The sequence below is a fragment of the Cydia splendana genome, chromosome 19, assembly GCF_910591565.1.
Source record: "Cydia splendana chromosome 19, ilCydSple1.2, whole genome shotgun sequence".
Classification (NCBI taxonomy): Eukaryota; Metazoa; Arthropoda; class Insecta; order Lepidoptera; family Tortricidae; genus Cydia; species Cydia splendana.
Genome location: NC_085978.1, coordinates 6,386,297 through 6,410,841, shown reverse-complemented (window position 1 = coordinate 6,410,841; position 24,545 = coordinate 6,386,297).

Genomic DNA, 24,545 nt, shown 5'->3' with positions numbered 1-24,545 from the left:
GACAATCGACGAAAACTTTAACTGGAAAGCCCACGTTGATAAAATATCCGTCAAATTATCCAGATTTGCTTATGCTCTCAAACAAATATTAATAAATACCAACTTAAATACTGCTGTATGTGCTTATCATGCTTTTGCCCAGTCATGGCTGCAATATGGTATCATTTTATGGGGCAATAGTGTAAATGCTAAAGACCTATTTTTACTACAAAAAAGATGCATACGAGTTCTAACCAAGATAAGTAATGAAGAAAGTTGCAAACCACATTTTACGAAATTAAATATTCTCACCCTTACATCCTTATACATCATGGAAACCTGCAAATTTGTCCGAAAACACGAAAACTTATTTGTAAAACCCCAAAATCCCAAACCACAACTACATAACTTACGTATCCGCAATAAACTTGTACAAGCAGTTCCCGCCAACCTACATTTCTTCAACAAAGGTCCTTACTCGATGTCCATTCGAATATATAACCACATCCCCCAGTATATAAAAAATGAAAATAAATATTATAGCTTTGTAAATAAGCTGAAGACTTACCTTTTAACCGAATGCCCATACACTCTGCAAGAGTTTATGGACAATTAAATAGATAAGATAATTTAATTTTAATTTAATTAGTTAGTTTAATTACCCAATAGAATATAAAGTATGTACCCTAAGTACTACGTATAATATGTTGCCACGCCCTTGTAGGGTCCATGCTGTACCCAATTTTTTTTTTTAACACCTTTGTAAACCATGGATGCAATAAATGATTATGATTATGATAAAATAGCATCTTTTTTTTGATAAAATGTTATAACTGTTTTTGCAATAAATTTATTACGTAAAAGTTAGTAAACTAATGCGATTGCAATTTTGCATCAAAACAGTTCTCATTTAACTTATTGCGTAGAACGGAACGTCAAAGATATGTTCACATTTTCATCTTTATTACAAAGTATTAAGGTGCAATATTGTGTGTATCTCTGACGTCCAGTACCGGGATTAGCAGAGCTGCTCTCGTAACAGAGTATTGAATCCTTAAGCCAATTAAGGCCGGCCTGTTAATTGGGAGCTCGGTCCAGTCCCAATATCGTTGACACGTTTACTCCTGCGTGAGGGAGATCTATACGTCATAATTTCATAGAAGTTTGATATTTAAAATAACACTTGCACTGCGTGGGCTATCAATATCGCTGGAGACTTTTTTTTGTCCAACTATGTATGTTTTTAGTGTGATGTGTTTTTATGGTGAATGGTATTTTACTATTAATCATTTAAAATTACTAATTTCTTATCAAAACCACAGAATAAATAATAGTACTAGTTAAAACATACAAAACGCTAGTGCATCGCTTGCGATTAATTATACAATGTAATATACAAACAAGATCCTATTAATTTTATTGATTTGGACCAAAGTTCCATCCTAGACTGCATCGGCACTTACCATCAGGTGAGATTGTGGTCAAATGTTTACCTTTTTCCAATAAAAAAAAAAAAAAAAAAAAAGATAGGCTTCATAAAATCGAGATGGAACGAAGTACAGTCACCTGCAATAATATGTTACACAACGAAGGCCGCAAAAATATCTGACACGATCTTATTCGTAGAGCCATAAGAGCGTGTCACATATTTTTGCAGCATTCGAAGAGTAACATTAATGGTGACTGTACACAGCTTATCAACCTGACACGTGGACATGTGCTGCCTAATTTATGTAAATCTACACGTGATCTAAATAAACAACAACCTTACAAATACTACGAATTATCTTACACGTGTGTGCGCTGTTTTTCAGATATAATAAGTATGACAAAACATAATATAGGTACTTATTAAGGTATTATTACATAAATTAGGCACGTGTATTTAAAATATGACATAAGTAATGATGTCTCATGTAGGTAATTCGTTTGTGTGATTAAGGCGCTTATTATTTGAGGTTTGGGGACTGTTTTTAGGGATAAGTGAAACGTGGCGTCCTATATGTACTTAGAAGTATTAAAATCCTCCTATCCTAACCTAACTCCTAATTCATATCTTAAAGGCCGGCAACGTACTTACAACCCTTCTGGTGTTGTAGGTGTCCATGGGCAACGGTAATCGCTTACCATTAGGCAACTCGTTTGCTCGTTTGCCTACTATTACAAAAAAAGTGAAGCCAATTCACCAAAATCAATTGAGCATCAAGAAAATCAATAGGGTTTATTTTAAAAGTTTGTTGTGACCGAATAACTTATCAACTAATTAACATAGAAACACTAATTATAAAGATTAAACAGGTAAGTAAAGTCTTGGAAGTTCGTTTGTAGACATAAATACAGCGAAATCTAATTTCACCATTTTATTTTAAAATGGTCGTCGAATCTGTGACTCAAAATTACGAATAATTACAAAAGAAAAAATACGTTCGATTTCTTGCATTATTTAATTTTGTTTTAGTGATCAATTTTAATTACGTAATAATAGTACATTGTGTATTCCTATTAAATTAATTAAGTTAAATATTTTTATACATAAACAAAAATATTAAATGATAATCGTCGGTATTTAAAAAGTATAACTCCTTTATAGGTATCTTTCGTCCGATGGTAGGCCGCTAGAGGAGAACGGTAGGGCAAGATGACAATTACTTGTGAGACAAATAACTTAGAATTTAGAGGCAGTGTCAGGTATTTCAGGGTAACGCACAAATCGCACAATGCACGAAATTTAGCACCAGAAATATAGTAGAAAAACACAGACTGCAATTAATTTTTTGACATTACGAAAAAAGAAACTGGTTTAACTATTGATTGAGACACGTGGTGTAGTAATTAATTAATATTGAAACGGTATTGATATATTTTAAGGCTTCTGCAGGAAATGCAAGCATCTGTAGGTACTTAACTGTACACGCCACTCGAGTCTAATTAAGTAATCAACTTGAACTACGTTAAATATTACGGCCGTTGAATGATGTTCAAGAAATTTAAATTTTGACCTATATAAATTTCAAAAATAATTTTATTGTAGGTATTATTTAGTATTGTATAGATTTTTTGTGTGTAAGTTTTTAGTTATAGTTTTGCAATACCCTAACAGGGTGTCATGTTGCGCCATCATTTTGTAAGTATCCACCTGTATGTATTTGTACCAACATGAACGCAATAAAGATATTATGATTATGATTATGAAAAGTGCAGTAAAGTAAGTGGAAGATGATGGTGACTAATGTTTTCGAATATGCCACCCAAAAATGCGCCATTTCTGCCAGAAACTCACGTGATTGGCCTCTCGTGTGATTGCGGCCATATTTTGACAGGTGGGACAGAATCGATTAGCATTCCTGGGGTTAGAAGTGGGTTGCGTAATCATTTTCATGACGGCAACGCAAAATCTGAAATGTCGTGTTACTTGTTGAACTCGAGAACATTATGAGGATATAAGTAATAGAGAAATTGGTCATTTTAGCCTCTGATCAGTTAATTTTATGGTATTTCATTGCCCGTAGAACCGATGGCCGTTGGGGCGGAAAGGTTCTCGAGTGGCGACCACGTACCGGAAGGTACGTACCCCCCACAAGGTGGACTGACGACCTGGTTAAGGTCGCAGGAGTCTGCTGAATGCGGGTGGCGCAAGACCGGTCATTGTGGCACTCTTTGGGGGAGGCCTATGTCCAGCAGTGGACGTCCTCTAGCTGATATGATGATGATGATGATTTCTTTAAAAAGGGTCATTACCTACTCGTATCTTCTGGGTCAAGCTTTCCCGACGGTCTACACAACGATGACACGTTAAGAATCATAGATTACCTACAATGTACAGATGTGGTGCATAATTATTTTCCATCGTATTTTCACGGAAACTTATGAACGTCAGTCTCGGTACAAATAGTACTGTACGGTTACCATCAGTTTGTCACTGACATAAACGCCGTCGAGAACGTAATTTACTTTCTATACATCTCGCTCGCACTCGCATATTAGTGCAAACGGGATGTATAGAAAGTAAATTACGTTCTCGACGGCGTTTATGTCAGTGACAAACTGATGGTAACCGTACTGAGGTTGACTGAAGTAGCATGACAAATACGAACGTTTCCGAGAAAATGCGATGGAAAACAATTATGCACTACATTTGTACAAAATTGCCTGTCAAATATCAAAAGCGCGATCACAATCGGAATAATAATCAAGTGTCATTAGAAGTACTGAATTCAGAAATAATATGTGATTGCGTATATTATATGCTTTTGTAACAGTATATTCCAAGATAGAATATATAATAGAAGACGAAAGACTGTATCCAGAATATAAGGTATGCGACCTTATATCCTGAATACAGTCTTTCGTATTTTCCAGTCCGCTAACTTGACGTTTTGATACATTCAAGCGGCGGCATCAATAATCAAAAGTGGTCACGTTTTTTCATTTGTCTGCCTCTTTCGCACCCATGAAACGTTCAATTATTTTTTCTTATGCACACTTTAAGAATCTTTAAGTTTTTCCAAGACCTGTGATAACAATAACATATTTCGCGGTAAGGTCGCTCCTTTACAACGGCAACAAACAGTCATAAACATCGCCACGAGAATGCTGGAACCACGCTGGAACGGTAAATCAGGCGTGACGTACCGTGTGCAACCGTGACGTCAGATTCCAAAATAGAACATAGGACATTGTCTTGGTGACTTCATATGGTAGTACGTCAAAGATGGATGGGATTGCAAATTGTACCAAAGCACACAATTAAGTATACCTACCTTAAGTGCCTCACGAACAAGTCGTTAATAAGTCGCACCCGTACAATCGATATTACGCTAACTGTACCTACATTAAGTACCTCACAAACCCGCCGCCAAAAAGCCGCTTCCATATAATATAAATTTTTCTCTCATTTCAGCAAAGAAAACTAAATAGTACAGTCAGCAGCAGAAGTTGCTAAGCGGGCGAGGTGTTCATAATTACCTGGACGCGCTCTTATTCTCTTAACAATAAAGTCACGTCAAGATTATTTTTAACACCTCGCCCGCTTAGCAACTATTGCTGCTGACTACACCAAACATAGACATAGTCGGTCAAACAAGTTTGTCAGTAGAAAACAGCGCGAAATTATATTTTTTTAACCCTTAACAAAGCAACTACGGCAACCACACTATCTGTATCAATTCGGATAGCCAGGCGGCACTCTTAGCCCTAACCTCTGATGTAACCACATCGAGGCTGGTTGAGAACTGCAGGCAACTATTGAACAACCTTGGAGCCGGGAACAAGGTTGTTCTACGTTGGGTCCCGGGGCATGCGGTTATCGTAGGAAACGAGAAGGCCGACGAACTCGCGCGAGCAGGGGCTAAGGGGAAGAACTACAGTCCTGAGCCTTTTTGTGGTATTCCCAAAAGCCTAACGCGGCTCACCCTAAAGACCTACTGTCACTACAAAACCATTCATTTCTGGAGAGAAACAACAGGTTTGAACCATTCCAAAGCGCTTATCAAGGCCTTCAGCAAACAGGCGTCCTCGAACGCCTTAGCGCTGTCTATGAACCAACTGCGCAACTTGGTAAGGGTGCTTACTGGGCATTGCGGCCTAAATAAGCACATGCACACTATGGGGAAACGTGACATAGGGCGGTGCAGACTCTGTATGGAGGCAGAGGAGACGCCCTTGCACATCCTCACAGAGTGCCCTTGCCTAATGCGTACTCGTGACCTAATCCTGGGCGGACACATTTTGCGCCCGGAGGAGGTAAAGTCTCTCGAGACCAAAAGGATCCTGCAGCTGTTTGAAGTTGCAGGTTTGGATCGAGAGTTGTAGTAGGTGGCGATCACAATAGATCAGGAATGGTCGCAGTGATACATAGGCTTTGGAGCCTTATAGCCCCTAAAAAGAAGATGAAGAAGAAGAACCCTTAGCGACTACATTTTTTAAATTTGCCGTTTTTTTCTTCTGACGGAAATGGCTTTTGACAGACTATAATGTTACTTGAATGTTCATATCAATTTCATGATATTTCAGAATGTCGTTTGAAATGAGAGCGTTACTATGATTGTAAGGCGGCGGCTAGGTACAAATGTCAAAATTCCGGTTGGTGTCATCCATTTTGTCAGCAATGCAGTTGACAGCAATGTCGCGCCTGAATACTGCAATAGTATAATTTATACCTAAAGCTAATGCAATGTACCTAAATCCAAATAGGTAGGTAGTTTGAAGGTAGCTTCAAACTTGCACCAATCGATTGGTAATTTTCCTGCAGTGGTATTTTCCGAGCTAACCCACCGTCTGTCACCTTAACCTGTATCGCTCCGTCATTTGTTTTAGCGAAGTTCAACGCCCGGGTTACTGCGGACTCGATCCGTCGAGAACTTTCCTACACCGATCAATTGGAACTTTGCAAAATGCTTGCGTTGATTGCGACGTGAGAAAAGAAATTCAGTAATTAGGAATTATTGATGTAATTATTAAACCCCTTGTTCATAAAACTTTACGGGCCCGATTTGGTTAAATTGCGTTTTATCCCTTTCCTGAGCGTTTCTTTAATTTTTTGCCTTTTTTATATATTGTGACCTTTACAGCCACATTTGTGTTATTTCTACTCAGAATCACGAGCTCTTTCGATCCTAATGGGATAAAAAATGTCCCAGAGTTTTTTTCCTATTGTGTTACCATTTCCCCATATACTTTGTATGGTGGTAACAAAAAGGATAGTTTGAAAAATGTATGAAAATTTTAGGACACTTTATTCTCATATATGGATGAAAAGGGCTCGCGATCCTGACTAGAAATAACACAAAAGTGGCAAAAAGGTCACAATATATAAAAATGGCTTAAAATAAAAGACACGCTCTCTTAGAAATACATAAGTCAAAATGACAGATGAAGACAAACGCTTCATATCTTCAGGCCAGTAACGCGTTTACGAATAACGCCATAAGAGTATAGTAGACCGTATCTCCACACAAATGTAGTCTATTTTGCGTTGCCGCCACGATGATGTTCAATCCATCACTAATTTTATATAAGTATTATCATTTCAGTAATGCAGCTAGAGTCTGTTCGGAAAGAGAACAGTCGTGGAATGTATTGGGCCCCATACTTTTCACGACTCTTCTCTTTCTGCACAGACTCTAAAGTTGACATCCAATCGTTACCCTTTAGAGCGAACCATTCTTGTTAACCCTTCTAAAGTTAGTTTTTAAAGAGAATACCGTCTACAAGCTCTTTCATCGTTTAAAGGAAGCCGTCATAGAAAATGACATGTCGGACACCTCGGCCCGGGCACGGCCCGGTCTAACGTGAGTCATCCTTTAAACCGCTAACTCCACTTACAGAAAGTCGGCAGAGCAGAAGTGAAGTTCTTCCTTTTAACTGTGTCTGAGCGACATGCGTACACAAAATTTGTATTTAATACAAGCATTATTTTGCTCTATGACGGTCTCCCCTGCAATATATACATTTTATATGCCGGTTTTGTCCACATTGGCCTTAAAAGTGCAAAAAACAAATTTATAAATTGGAATTTACCTCCTTATCTATTGGGGTATTCAATTTGTTAGTATTCTGAAAGGGCCATTATTGTAATGAATTGGTAAATAAATTTGATACTGAATTGCTAAACATAGTCATTTGTGCCTTTTTCAACCAAAAGGTTACTTATTGTCTGTTGTCAATAAGACGCTATTTCCATAAAGCTTCTATTTGAAATCAACCTTATTGATCGGACAATGTACCTTTTAGTTGAAAACGTCGCATTTATTTAAATTTGAATGAATAGTATTAGAAAATAGAATTGAATTTGTTTCGTTTTAAATCGAACGAAAATGAAAACAAAACTCTGCTTCATTTAATAACAATTTAAATGTAAAAGGATGTCATTCGTATTAGTATCAGCGCCGTGGGACGGTACAGGTTTAAAATTTTTAATTTTTCTTCCCCTTTGCAACATCTTGATTCAGAAACAATTTCTCCTGTCGAAAGATCACCGCATACCAGTCATTCCAACGCTCTTGTAACTATAAAATATAGCTTTCAAATTACGCAAGCAACCTAAATAGAGTTACAATCGTTCATTCATTTTCGCAATGCAGTGAAATTGTGATGCGCCTGGCACTGGTTCAAGCACGCGGATCGTATTAGCCCGACGATCTGTCAAGATCTGTCAGTGGCACGAGTTGGGAAGGACTCAAGTCTGGAGTGGATACGGACAGTGTGTAGGACAGTCCCTGTCTAGACTCTGGATATTCACGTATTACAATAAAAGTAAACAAAATCTACCCTCAAATGGCTCCTTCAGCCAGTTGAGGGTAGATGAAAATATTCCATGATCAAATAATGCAGGTTAAAGTCAGGTCATTCAGTGACTAATCCAGACGGTTTTGTAATTAGTCGGCTACCAATGAATGTTATAATTATAACTAACCGAAAATGTACAAATTGTTTGTTTACTTTTATTTAAATACCTAAAGATACAGAGTATAATACAATACCTTCTTTGCAAAGAATTTAAACTGCTGTTAACTCGGAGTAAATAACAATGGAGCCGCCATTAACAGGCGTTCCCCTCTGTCGAAAATAGGCGGCCAATGGTCAACCACATGTCAACCATATGTATGGACTGACGTTTATCTGACATGACGTACCTATACATTTGATGTGCCCCTCCCCCGCAAAAAACGGCAGACTATTTTGTACCGAAAATTTTAGACATGGCGTCTCCGTTGGTTATATCCTCTAAGGCTGTTAATTTTCTCTACTTTTATTAATGACGCTGAGATTCTCAGGAAACTTGACACAATGACATTTCTTGTAAAATTGTTTCCTTATACAGAACCTAGAATCACTTATCTAGTTTGATTGCAATGATCTAACAACTTCGTAACAATACAATTATTGATAGATAGATACCCACAGTATTCCAACTTATCGGTAGAAAAGTAAACATATAGGTAAAAAAACTACAATTACATAAAGCAGGGCTCTCCAAACTTTTTTACCTGAGGGTCATATTGCGCTCAGAAACTTTCACGCGGGCCACCGTCGGCGCCGGAGGGGGTGTATCTGGTTGCTGCTGTTAGGGCTGAACCCCTGGAGCCTGGCTCCCGCGGGTCGGACGCTTTGGGTGTCGGCGGGCCGGATTGGAACGCGTCGCGGGCAGGATTTGGCCCGCGGGCCGGGGTTTGGAGAGCCCTGACATAAAGTGTCTTCTATGGAACTTGCTAACTATGTAAACAAACCGTCATAGTGAAATAGTCTCTGAATGCTGAATTTACTAGTGACTTTTGTTTACATAGTTAACAAGTTCCATAGAATGACACTTTAGTCTATTCTCATTAAAACACAGATAAAACAATATTTTTTTTTTTTTTTTTATAATAATAATAAAGATGTGACATGACATTAAAGTTCTCCAAGGGGCCTCTACGTGTTGGATCTATATCCCCACGCAAGCCTATCAAAAGACCGGGATATATAGGCCCGTAAATTCCAAAATAAAGATGTCGATTATTGTGGGGATCTTGTGGGGGCGGGTCACCGTCTGACAATGAGCTCACTGTGGAACTAATAAGTCGATCTATGTAAAATTTTCCTTTATTTTTTTTTATCTAAATATTGCAACATAATGAAGTATGAATATTCGAGAAGGATCACCCGATTTCCATATCCATAAAATCCAGGAAATGGGGTCAACAGACATTTAATATTAGTTTACAAGTTATGGTTTACGGGCAATGTGCTTTGATAGCTGCTATAAACTTCATATCACATGCACTTCTGTTCATCTTAATGTCGGCGTCCTATTCTGTAAACAGAAAACAATAATCATATGTATTTATTATCGCCCTCTTTTATAATTTTATTGACTTTCCTCTTGTTTTTGCGTATATTATTAAAGAATATCACATTAATTAAAAAAAACCGGACAAGTGCGAGTCGGACTCGCCCACCGAGGGTTCCGTACTTTTTAGTATTTGTTGTTATAGCGGCAACAGAAATACATCATCAGTGAAAATTTCAACTACCTAGCTATCACGGTTCATGAGATACAGCCTGGTGATAGGCGGACGGACGGACGGACGGACAGCGGAGTCTTAGTAATAGGGTCCCGTTTTTACCCTTTGGGTACGGAACCCTAAACCCTAAAATATTATAAAATTAACTCTAAAATCAAACCTAAAAATTAAATTATACGTAACAAACTAACTGTATATCAAAAGATCTAAACTGAACACATACACATACAAGAGGGGAATTACTTAACTTTTCTATTAATAGAAATACACATCAAACTAAAACAGTTTAAACGTATTTTAATAACAGAGTTAATAGGTACATTTAGCTGATAAACGTCCATTCACAATACGTACTCAACAATAATAAAATTACACATTACTCACATTAGTTATTCAAATAATTGTTATTGTTTCTGTGTCTTATTTAATGAGGTGTTTACATTGTTGGTTTAATTTAAGAGTCACACAAACCCGTCGCCAAAAAGCCGCTCTCATACAATACAATCGAACTTAGGCTCTCTTTTTACAACTACATTCTGAAATAACATGAGGCATGAGCATTCAAGTAACATATATCTATATCTGGTACTACATAGTTTTCGGGAGGGCGACTGACATCGTGCGTGACATCGCCGACAAAATGCAGGAGAGTAGGCTGCGATGGTATGGCCACGTAAGGAGACCACTAGACTACGTCGGAAATTTAGCAGTAATACGACTTTCCATCCCCGGTAAAAGAGGCAGAGATAAACCGAATACAAGATGGAAGGACATATTGCTAATAGATATGGTTGAGTGCAAAGTATCCGAAAACGACGTCGAGGATAGGGCGAAGTGGAGCGAAAGACACGGAAAGCTGCCCACCATGTCGAATATTAGCTCGGAAGAGAGAGAGAGAGTATGGGAGCGTGACTCGGGGCTGTCAATGGGTCTTGGGGATTCGGGACTCAGCGCTATGGTGTGCTCCCGGTGCAATTTCTAAAGAAAATCTGTCTTTCTTCTCGCCATACGTATTCAGTCCAGGGAACATTCTCTACTCCGCTCTCCCTGGATTACACCCCAACTTTACGAGCATTAGAAGTGAAAACTACATTTAATAAGTGATGTCAATTTGAAGGTCATTAACTATTGACAGCCTCTTAACAAATTGTGAGTATTTCAGATTCACACGATTGTGCCATTCACAAGTTTTACGATGTCGTTAATGTGAAGCAAAGTGAATTTTCACGACTGAATAGAGCCAGTGGGGCGACACTCCTCGTTTCGGGCATTCTCGGCTACGTTCGGCTCAGCATTTCTCCGAGCAATTATTAGGGTTGGCACAACTCGACGTCCCATTGCGTGCACGACCACAGATAAGATAACTTGAATTTTGATAACCCTAAATAGCCGAAAGGGATAGTGCCATACATTAGAATGGGACACCAAATCTCTAAATCGCTGTCAAACATCGGTTTTGTGGGAAGGGTCTTTCTGTACGGTACTACTATTTATTCTGTGATAGAGCTACGAATTAACTCGTATTAGTCCTCGTGTCTCGTAGCACTCGTAGCTAAGGCGGGTAAAGCCTTTTAGAGTTATTTTTTGTTTTCTTTGAAGTATACTTAACAGGGGGCCAATTCAAGCGTACACTTTGACATCAAAATGATATATAAATGGTGTCATTTAGTTATCATTCGCATGTGCATTTCACTCGTACTTTAATGTCCTTAATAAATCTCTTACTGGCGAGATGCGCGGGCGAATTAAAACAAAATAACATAATTTAGATATTATTTTCATGTCAAAATGTATATAAGTTGATTTAGTCTCTAGGAATATAAACCCCATGATTAATTAGCTAATTTTAAATATATGTTAGTAGTGTTACTACTTATACAAAACCTATTAGAGCTGAGAACTAAACTACAGTAGTTTTTATTTAGTTTCATTACTATACCGTGTGGTATAGTAATCAAACTATTAACATAAACTTACGTACCTAACCATAATATGCTACGAGAGTGGGTAACATATTCATCTAGTGCCCAATAACACCTACACATTCATCTATGTACATCTAGTACCTAAGTATATATTAACAAATTGATTAAACATACAAATTATAAACTAAAACTAGTAGTTCGCCCCGAACTGAGAACTCGCGGTTTGCCTAAAATTATATAGAGCGATTGACTTTGTTGCACCTACTTACTCGTATAGTTCGACATAAAATAGTAGATTATAATTTTCAAGAAAAAAAAACCGATTTCTATGGGGGCCGGTGAAAGATGATTGTACATAGATGGTGCACTATGTAGAAAAGGAGGTAAAACCACCCACTTTTCTAGTAGGTAGCATTTCGCTTCTGTAAGAGGGTCGCAGTTTTAGCCTCACGAACCCACTTCTCTAATAGCAGTTCGGTTCTGTGAGGATTGCAGTTCGAACCTAACCAAAACCACTTTTCTAGTAGCATTTCATTTCTGTAAGGCTCGCAGTTCAAACCTAACCTAACCCACTTAACGGCGCGTGCGGTGCGGTGTACGGGGGTTTGAGCGGGAGGGGCTAGTAAGTTTGGCATCATTATACTTTATACCTACATTTTATGGTAGGTAATCATTGGTTTTTAGTTATCAGTGGTTTTCCGGGTCAAGGTCCGAGTCCGGGTCCGGGTCCAGTTCCGGGTCCAGGTCGAGGTCCAGGTCTAGGTCTTGGTCCAGGTCCAAGTCCAGGTCCAGGTCAAAGTCCAAGTCCAGGTCCAGGTCCGGGTTCAGATCCAGAAAGAGCCCGGATCCAGGTCCAGGTCTGGGTCCAGGGCCAGCTCCGTCAAAATCGAAATTCGAAATCGCCAAACGTGTACTATGCGTCTTTGAAGAGTTCCGTTCTGATCATCATCAGCAGTTCCACTTCATCAAATGCGACAGTTTTGAATGTAAATGCTTGATTTTCTGATGAAAAAATAAAAATCTCTATACGCATGCCTTTAAGATTTGAGGAGTTCCCTCGATTCCTCATGGATCCCATCATCAGAACTCGAGCTTGACAAAAATGTGGCTTAAAAACGTAACTTGCTTAACAAACATAACGAAGAGGACAAATCGCCAAACGTGAACTATGCGTCGTTGAAGAGTTCCGTTCTGATCATCATCAGCAGTTCCACTTCATCAAATGCGTCAGTTTTTAATGAAAATGCTTGATTTTCTGATGAAAATACAAAAATCTCTAAACGCATGCCTTTGAGATTTGAGGAGTTCCTTCGATTCCTCATGGATCCCATCATCAGAACTCGAGCTTGACAAATATGTGTCTTAAAAACTTAACTTGCTTAACAAACATAACGAAGAGGACAAATCGCCAATCGTGTACTATGCGTCGTTGAAGAGTTCCGTTCTGATCATCATCAGCAGTTCCACTTCATCAAATGTCACTTTTTTTAATGTATATGCTTGATTTGTTGATAAAACACATAAATCACTATATGCCTTTAAGATTTGAGGAGTTCCCTCGATTCCTCATAGATCCCATCATCAGAACTGGGTTTTGACAAAAACGGGACCAATCTGTATGCATAAGTATACATACAATCAAAAAAATAATTTTCAAAATCGGTCCAGTAATGACGGAGATATGGAGTAATAAACATTAAATGCATTAAAAATTTGGAAGTCGGTTATTAAATGAGGGCGCCACTTTCTACGTAGCTGTCACATTTTTGACGTAAAATGCTTACACATGGCAACAATTTATAGTATGTCAAGCCATTTCCGTCAGTAGAAAAAAGCGGCTAAAAAATGTAGGCGCGAAGGGTTATCGTCCCATAGAAAATTTGAATATTGCGCCTTTTTCTACTGACAAACTTGTTTGATCGACTATAGTACGGCAATTTCAGAGTTCCATTTTATTTAATTTCTACTATTTTATGTCCCACTATAGGCGGCAATGGATCAAAAATCGCGTGGATATATTACAAGGTCTGTGGAGCCCTTAACTGATACTGTATCTGTGGTAAGCCGAAATATTTCCTGTCAAATGTCAAATACCTATATTATGTTTATTTTTATCTTGCTAAATATTTCATAATAGTAAATTTAATAACGATATTATAAAAGTGCAAGCCGAGCACTTTCATTTGATACCAAACTCTACCATACTTTCTTGCAAAAAGATGACCAGAATAGCAAGACCCCTCAATAGCTTTTTAGCCTTCTAAGCTCTTCTAGCTAAATAACCCCTTAATCGAGCCTGCTCATAATTTAATGACTAAAATATAATGCCCTCAACTACACGTTTACCCAATTTCATTTAAATTAGAACAAATTTACTTAAGTTTTTGAGTATCAAACTATCCTCTGATAGCTCAGCTTAAAAACATCGAAATGCCGGGACGTGCTCCTAGCCAGCCGCGTGTCCCAAAGTCGAATGTAAGAACTTCGTTCGCTTCGCTCGCTCGTTCGATAAACCTAAGAATGAGTAAAACTAACTTAAGTGATGATGCATAATAACATTTAACACCTACGCGAAACATGTACAAACCTTTTTTCATTTGAATTTGTATCCCACTATAATGTCACCACACGAGATTGTTATGCCATTTAGGGTTCTTGCTAAATTAGAAATTCTATAGCATAAGTACTGAACAACCAATTTAGTTAGGACCCTAAATGACGCAACAATCATCCTGTCCTGTCCTAGCCGGTTTCGGCCTCGGCGACTGGGTATTCACTGGCTAATGAGAGCGACGATCGTGAGCTCTCAGGTGGCTGACGTAGCCTATTTTTGCGGTGAATGTACGTCCACACTCACCGCAGGTCCGCACCCCACCGACAAAATTGTAGTTTATGACCGCAGGTGGTCGGGCCTTTAACTCGTCACGCTTCGCGTCGAGTTCCACTCGCCTCTGCTCTTCAAAGGCACCATTTTTGTACTCATTGTAGTTCGGCCGATCTTGTGCCGAAGTCTCCCAGTGCGATGGTTCAATGTCACATCTCCGCATGTGACGCTTCAGCACATCTTTGTAGCGCAAACGTTGGCCGCCCTGTTTCCGCTTGCCACTTTGCAACTCAGAGTAGAAGATGCGCTTAGCAACTCTGTCATTAGACATACGGGAGACGTGACCACAACATCGCAGCTGTCGCATTAGATAGGCTTCAATGCCGCTGACATTAGCACGGCGTAGAACTTCGGTGTTAAACACATGTAAGTAGTAAGAGTAAATGAAATGCAATTGTATTCGTGTCAGGTAAATGTTCAAGTGTTTCAGAATCCGGCCGTGGCATCCGAAACTGGCGGAACACTCGGCGTATGCGGGGTCGCCGCCGTTTGCAATAATGGCGCCTTTATCGGTTTAGGGACGCGACGCGATGCGATGCGACGATTCGGTTTATCGATAGTCCGATATAATCGGTTTGGCCGGTCGAGGTATTAAGCAGATGGCGCCAAGCTTGCCCTGTCAATACCTAGAATTGTGTCAAATTTTTCTTTTTTTAATGCCCTGGATGCCAGCTCTTTAAGCCAAATCTCATAGAAAAAGGGGCAAGCTATGATGGCGCCATCTATGCAAACCTTTGACAGTTGCCAACCCCATTGAGATAATGATATTAGAGAAAGTTAATGAAATTGCATTCGTGTCAGGTAAATGTTGAAGTGTTTCAGAATCGGGCGTGGCATCCGAAACTGGCGGAACAAACCTTTGACAGTTGCCAACCCCATTGAGATAATGCTGCTATTGTCCTCACATGTTGACAGCGACACCTGGGGCCACAGAAAGAAAGAGAAAGTCTCATTCTAATCAAAGGAATTGGAAAGAGATTTCCGCTAATATTATTAGTCACAAGTTGTTATGCAATGCCCCTGGACAAGGTGCAAGGATTTCTTACATACCTACATAATCTTAATGGTAAATTGTAAAACATTTCCATTTTGATAAAAACGTTCACGATTTTTACACATTATCAATTATTAAATACGCGATTAAGTCCCGTTGTACAATTTAATAATTTCCATTTTGTTTCAGGAAAGACAAGAGGCACATAATAGTGCACCATTTCAGTTAAGAATAATAAGATTAATATGTATTATAGAAGGGTAAAGGCCGAGATTTTTTTTAACTGGCATTTGGCGTCAACATTTTCAAGGTAGGTCCTTTCACAGGCATCACTTGTGCTGTTTCGTTAGCAGTGGCGGATTTGCAGTCTTGGCCGCCCTAGACCCCAGGCCCTGTAGCCGCCCCTTTCTCAGCACCCATCATATTGTTGTTATATAGTTATTTCTTGTTATCATCAGCGAATTTTTTGTCACAATTTGCCGCCCCCAAAAAACTTGCCGCCCTAGGCCCGGGCCTACTTAGCCTTAGGGCAAATCCGCCACTGTTCATTAGATAAAAAAAAAAAAAAAAAAACATTTATTCAGATGAAATAAACCCTATTATACAGATTTTTTTTTCTGCCAAACTGCAGGGCAGTTTGTTGGCAGAGGGAACTCCCTTAAAACATAGATGGGTAGACTTAGCTAATTGCCTAATTAATTGTTAACTTATATACATCTTATTGCTTATGCTGGTAACTTTATCTTAATTTTGTTTTGTGATTCGTTTGAGTTTAGAAGACATATATGTATACTGTAGATAAATAAGAGTAAACCCTTTCTTAAAATGAAAGCTTTAATCTAATCTCATCTGTCTCTCTCTCTCCTCTGTTGTTTAAGTCTTTCGCTGACGATGTCGCGCCGGGCACATGTGCCAGATTTTAGTATGGAAAATAAAAGCACGGCGTTCAGTGACTTAATTTTAGTCATTGAGCAGTAATTTCACTATCGATATCGATAATTTGAACCCCACGGCAGCACTCGCTTCAAAACTGCACTAGACATCTCGTTGTTCCAGCTGCTTATTGTCCAACAATAGGTCGAAGGCTTTGCCTAATGGATACTGTCATTCAATAGTGTACGTCCCGTCAGGTCAGGGTGGGCCCCAGTTGCGAAGTTTAAAGGCCTTGGCACTAAAAGCAGATAGAAATAGGAAACCAAGTAAATGAGTACATTTTACTTAACTTCATTCCTTGTATTTGTTTAACCTACATGTCTATCAGTGGGTCGAGTTTGACCCATTAAAAAAACACTCTTCCACACTTTAAACAAAAGAATAAAAATTAGTTCCAGGCATAGTTATTATGGGTCAAGTAACTGTAAGTATAAGTACTAATAAATTATATCACACGAAGCACAAAATCGTAAACCGCAATCTGTTCTACTACTGTACTGTACTGTACTATTCAATAAATTGGAAAAATATAAATTGAATGTAATTACATAAACGAGTGATGTCGCCGCGTAGTACCTATTTCATCATCTTCCTCGAGTTGTCCTGGCATTTTGTCACGGTTCATGTGAGCCTGATGGGATGGGAGTATTTATTTCATTCAGATATAGTAGCTATTCTTTTGATGGTTCAAGAAAGAATCCGATTTGAGCTGCACTGATTTTTTTTTTAAATGTAAATATACAATGACATCTTCATTTTTGCGTCGCCATATTTGAAATATAACGAAAACCCTAAAGTTTTACAACTCTGTATATAATTCATTAATTGCATAAACCGAAGGGCATTTCTAACGTGCTATAAGTACTACATTTACTAAGATATGTCGACATAAAAAGGTCATTTTCAAGTTAATTCAGTACGCGTGACAAAATTAGGACAGTTTGAAAATAGCGACCTTCAAATCATGTTGCACTTGATCTATTATAAACCACTTAGCATAAAAAGGCGCGTGAATGCGATCACTATTCAGACATTGACATAATTTTACTAATCATAGTTTTCAGAGGACTGTCGTCGACTCAATAGAAAACGAGAAAAATCTGAGTTAAGGATGACTCGCCACTAAACCGGGCAAGGGCCAGGCCGGAACTCCCGGCGCTTCGTTTTCTATGGAAAGCACCACGTGATCACCGATCAGCCGTCATAGAAAATGACATGTTGGATGCCGAGGCCTGGGCACGGCCCGGTTTAGCGTGAGTCATCCTTTAGGTAGTCACCCGAGGAAAACGACACTTCACACGTCAAAATCTGAAAGCCGTGAACGAGTTGTGGGTGTACGGCACAGGCCTACAATTCTACAATAATGCTTACGCTTAAAAATAATTGATCTGTGCAAAAGGGAAGTCATCACGTATATGAATATTTTATAAGTGCGAAAAAGGCAGACTACAAAAGAAAAAACGTTTTTCGAGCACTTTTGAGCATCATATTGGCCGCTACCGGCCGCTTGAATTTACCGAAACGTAAGGTTAGAGGACAAAGAATACGAAAAACAACTGTATTGAGGACATACGGTGGGCGATGATATCTTCTCTGTGTTAAATATAGGTACTAAGTTTTAAAATAATAAATAAATAGAAATGTTACTCTGACAGTCTATGTTTGTGGTAGCTTTTGGCACTGCATTGAGTGCATTGAAAGTTACATTAATTTACCTGTAGGCTATAGGCTTATTATCGGTTTAAAGATATTTATTTCTTATAAGAAATTACATTTCACTTACACGAGAAATATATGTAAAACTAACTTAATATTATTTGAATTTATAAACAGTGAGATCGGACATGGGTGGGTACATACCATTTTGGAAAGCATTATTAGTATTATTACTATTAATCAGCATGCAGCAGGCACATCACTTATTAACGCTACATATAGTTTTCAATACTTAATTAATTGTATAGGTTAATGGTATATACAATCATATAAAAATAAATAGGTACGAGTATATCTACTCGTAAAATTAATAAAAAAAACTACAAAACTAAATAAAATATATTATTTTAATCTAAACGACCTCCGTGAGTTGTACCGGGTGTAAAGGTGCCCATCACACTTGCCGCGTTGCCACTTTGGATAGCCATGGCCAGCCTTTGCACCAGGTACGAACCCGCTCGAGCATGTTGTATTACATTATCCTACTTTATCGTCATGTTTTGTAACTTCTTCAACTACAAACCTAATTTTGGACATCTATTTTTGAACATCACTTCATTCGCAAGCGTTTGTAAATAATCCAAAAGGGGAAGACACGCGGAGGAACACGGCGGGAATACAAACAGGCCAATTCGAGTTTTAGTTGGGCGATTTGATTCCGATACGATACTGATTTGTAAGTGTCAAAAATGACATGTCTTCAACTAAAAACGTCAACTATGACTGACAGATCAGATCGTATCGGAATCAGGTCACATAACTAGAACTCGAATTGGCCTGAAAGACTGTCAAGTTAAGATTAGCGGCGCTATGCGACGTAAGCGCCAGCCGCCATAAGGTACCTTTTGCCGTAGAACGTCACATATCTTTACTATTTCATATCTAGTGAGTCTCTAATTCATTTCCCGAATCGCGCCGTAGGTATGTAGAGTTAGACCAAGAATAGAATATATTCAATTCAATTCAATTTATTTATTTATATAATAGAATAGAAATCATTTAGGTACCTATTGTTTACCGTGTACAATAAGGTGGAATACAATGTTATACACATACAGTCGCAACGGCAACCCATATCGGTTATACAATATTACATTTTCAACTTGACTAATACTTAATTTAACTAAAACTACATATTTGTTAACATGCTAGTTGGTCTCATACATAAAGTATTCATGCAAGAAAAGTAATGAGTCGAGAAAAATAAAAGAAATTAGGTCAAATCAAATTCCTTTGTTTTTCAGGGATGTACGAAATTTGAATGTCGTTTTTCAAATCATAGAAAGTTAATAATTTGTAGTAGAAAACAAAACAGTTTATCTTTATGCTTGCTTTATTTTTATACGGTTTTTGAACGCATCATAGAGGGTTAGAGGGTTTATGACACGCGGATTTTAGATTTTTTGATTGTTATTTGCGTTATTAAACATTGTAAAATATGTTTCATACATGTAGACCATTAGATGCCTGATACATAGAACAGCCTTTGAGCATTTAGTAACTGGAGACGCCTAGTCTGTCATTTTCTGCACAAAACAGTCGGTTTGCTGATTTTTGCGGGGAGGGGCACGTCAAGTGTATGGCTATTTTTACGTAAGGTACAAATAGCCATGTCAGATAAACGTCATTCCATACAAAAGTATGCACATTAAATTTTTGCATGGTTTTCGGCAGAGTAAGCTTTTAAAGCCGAATCTGGTTATTAAATGCCCTAACAGCCAACCTGAAGTATTTCATATTAACTCACATTTATAGACGGGTCTATAGCGAATTTATTTTATTACTTTTATTTGCAGTCTATCTGTATGTATATCTGTCTGGCTGCTGTCTATAAATGTCAGTTAATATGAGTTGAAAAACGCGAAAGCTTTAAATATTATATTGAAGTAAGTACCTATTTCGTTCGCGAGCATCCCGAAGTGGCGAGAAGCAAAACACGCGGTCTCGTCTCGTGCCGCGAAGGCTGAATACAATTCGCGTACGCGTGATGTTTGTCTGGCGTCGCAAACAAATACTAGCTATACATTAATTTTAGCAGAACACGTATAAATAAACTACATATGTAAATACTTAATGTTTGGGTCATAGGACACGGAGAAACAATAACTTCTGTTAGGTACGGAAAGTTAAGATCGCTGACATGTTATTATTCCTGGGTCAATTTTTTTAAAAAGCTCATGAAGATTATGTTTTTCTTCCTAATGAGCGTTTCTTTTATTTTTTACCATTTATATTATATTGTAACCGTTTTTGTCACTTTTGTGTTATTTCTACTCAGAATCACGAGCTCTTTCGATCCTAATGGGATAAAAAAAATGTCTCAGAGTTTTTTTCCTATTGTGTTACCATTTCCCCATATACTTTGTATGGCGGTAACAAAAAGGAGTTTGAAAATGTATGCAAATTTTAGGACACTTTTTTTTCTCCTATAAGGATGAAAAGGGCTCGCGATCCTGACTAGAAATAACACAAAAGTGGCAAAAAAGTTCACAATATATAAAATGCCAAAAAATAAAAGAAACGCTCTAATAAATATGGTTGTTGACTTATATTAGCCTTATATGCTTAGGTATATGATATTTTCCTGTATCAAAAGAGATCGGGCATTTGGGGCCATAACAGAAACGGCAAATATCGTCGGGTGACAAGCAAAAGTCACTAACTAACACCATTGAAATTATTGGACAATAAACCGTGTTACAGGTGTAATAAAGTGCATTGTTACTTTAATTTTTTGATAGTACTTAGTGAGTTTTGCTTGTCACCCGACGATATTTACGATTAATTATATACGTATTATATTTCTTTAAAAAATCTACCATATCTTCAATTTCAAAATATCACGAGACTGCGAGAAAGCTGTTACAACACAACATCGATTAAAAATTTCGAATAGGCTCACCGCGACTGTAAAGGGGCCCACTGATTAACAGTCTGCCGGACGGTATCGGCCTGTCAGTTGTTCGGAACTGTTAAAATTTTGTTCTAACTGACAGGCCGATACCTTCCGGCGGACTGTTAATCAGTGGGCCCCTTTATATCGAAAATTATTAAGTGTTAGATTAAATGCAATAATCACTTACAACGTGCGCTGATGTTAATCATTGTGGAGACTAATTCAAAAACTGCGGAGCCTGAACCTATATAGGTCCTTGTAGGTACTATACACCGTGTTTTTTTTTATTTCCGTTAATTTCAAGGGTGCATTCCTGAGCTTAAATCAAGTAACTTTCTCAAAGACACCGATGTTCTAATTAAGTCCATTTCGGAGATAATCCATAATTTATTTTTTTCCTATAAGGCCTCTACAAGCGTGTACACTTGCCTTAGGGCCGGCTTACATATTGATTAGTGTTTAGAATGAGTTCATACATTTGCTACTAAACTTAAGTACAATCTCGGTCGATTGATGTATGAAATGACATTGATATGTCACAGATTTCAATTGTTTGGTTGAGTAAAATGTAATGCCCGTGTTACAACAACGCTATATGCTACATTTAATTACTTTTTAAACAAAAAAAAAACAAAAAAGAAAACAAAAAAAAAATTTTTTTGAAAGTTAACTATGCCATTTAGTTCTTATAAACGTACTTAACTATACCCCGAAGTTAACGGAATTCAATAAAAACACGGTGTATAAGGAAAACAAGGGCAAAATGACGGTGTATGTCGAGGAGCTTTTAAGAGTCCCCAGCAAGCTCGATTTTCCATACAAACGTTTTAAAATGACTAGCTAGATTGCTCTGAAACTTACAATAGGATATAAGGTATATCTATGTCTGTAATTAGCAGACATATTAAATTTTATAGCATTTTCGGCGCAGCAGAGTGGTGTTAAAGGAATTGGTATAAACATTAAACAATTTCAATCCTAATGATTAATTAGCGTTAATTACGTTAATATTAACCTTAATTTACCATTTCAGTTGGAATTATCTATACCAATTCCGTTAACACCACTCCGCTGCGCCAAAAATGTTATAAAATTTACGATGTCTGGTCATTATTTTATGTAGCTTCAGATACCATAGTTTAAAAAAAAAACCGGGCAAGTGCGAGTCGGACTCGCGCACGAAGGGTTCCGTACCATAATGCAAAAAAAAAACGAAAAAAAGCAAAAAAAAACGGTCACCCATCCAAGTACTGACCACTCCCGACGTTGCTTAACTTTGGTCAAAAATCACGTTTGTTGTATGGGAGCCCCATTTAAATCTTTATTTTATTCTGTTTTTAGTATTTGTCGTTATAGCGGCAACAGAAATACATCATCTGTGAAAATTTCAACTGTCTAGCTATCACGGTTCGTGAGATACAGCCTGGTGACAGACAGACGGACGGACGGACGGACGGACGGACGGACGGACAGCGAAGTCTTAGTAATAGGGTCCCGTTTTACCCTTTGGGTACGGAACCCTAATTACAGCGAATTTAAGTTTTTCATACTAAACTTGTTTTGCTCTATTGCGTTTGTTTTATAAACTAATTATAGAACGAGATATACCTCATGTCATTGTATTGCAAAGTTTCATTACAATCCAACACGTAGTTTTAAAATGAGAACGAAAGTCCGTTTGTATGGGCAGGTGAAATTCGGCTGAGCTGGCTGGGAACTCTTACAACTGAAATTGAATGTAACTTTTATAGGTCTATCCATAGATGTAAGTAAATTGAGGTAGATATGGTACCAGGCGCACGATCGTGTGCCATTAAATATAGGTTCCGGAACCTATATTTAGTTAGTCGTATGGGTGACGCCAACCTGTCAAGTTGTCAAAATCGTTGGATCAAATTTTAGTTTTGTCAACTATGAACGTCACACGTCTACATAAATAAAAGGTCATTGGGTCTATCGCATATTCCAGGCGATTGGTAAAGATTTTCCGCGGCGATTTTCTAGTTGAAGTTAGGTAAGAAGGTAGGTTTGGAACTGAAACTAGTAAAGTTGATTTATTAAATGATGGTTGGACGTAATACAAATCAGCTTTATGCAGCCAATCTTCCAAAGCGAGTCCGTAGCTGACCTGACCATTTTATTCTTCATACAGATATAGTTTTGAAACGTATCGCATATGTAACTTTCGCAAATGACTTTTTTGCATACCAACTAAGGATGTCTCACGCTAGATCGGGCCGGGCCGGGCCGCAGCTTCCGGCGCTTAGTTTTCTATGAAAACGACCATGTGATCACCGATCAGTGGTCATAGAAAATGACATGTCGGACCCCTCGGCCCGGGCACGGCCCGGTCTAGCGTGATCCATTAACCTTATTTATTCTAAATCACAGTACCTACCTACATTTTTTAACTTTGGTTTTCCAGCTAAACATTCTGCAATAAATATTTAGGGAAATACTGAGAAACATATATTCGTCGAAATGGCAGTACTATACAAGTTCTAAATCTTATAGGTCGGTAACCTTTATGGATCTGTCACGTACAAAAAGTTGTTGACCCTATGTACCTGCAGAATACGGGAAGGGGGTAGGGCTTGCAATCCGGATATCCGGATAACCGTTTAACCGGATATCCGGATAACCGTTTAACCGGATATCCGGATAACCGTTTAATCGGATATCCGTCCGATTTACTATCCGGATTTAGATGAGGTTGATATCCGGATAAAACGAATAATTCGAATACCATTTATGACAAAAATATAATTCCAATTTTTAAGAAAACTATTTTAAAAACATTGAAAATCATAACATAAACGACGTCGGTTAATTTATAGGCTTAATTAGATACATTTTTACGGTATAAAAACGGTTTATTTAAGTGTTTCTCCTTGATTGCCGACTACTCCTTTATTTTTTTTAAATATTTGGGAACATTCTTATGCAGATCGATCTAGCTCCATAAAACGTACAAAGTAACTTTGAATGTACTTGTAGGTACCGTGTTCCTGTCAAACGAGCTGCTGCATTATTGTTAGCGTCTGAATACATAATAATGATTAATAACGTCCAAAAACACCTAAAATAGGTCCAACGGAGGACTTCGGTTGATATTGAACTGCCGAACAAGATGTAGTAGCTGTTTAGTAAATATGATAAGAAAGTTAGTTAGCATTCTGCATTTGAATAAATCTGTAATTAAAACCTTGATTGA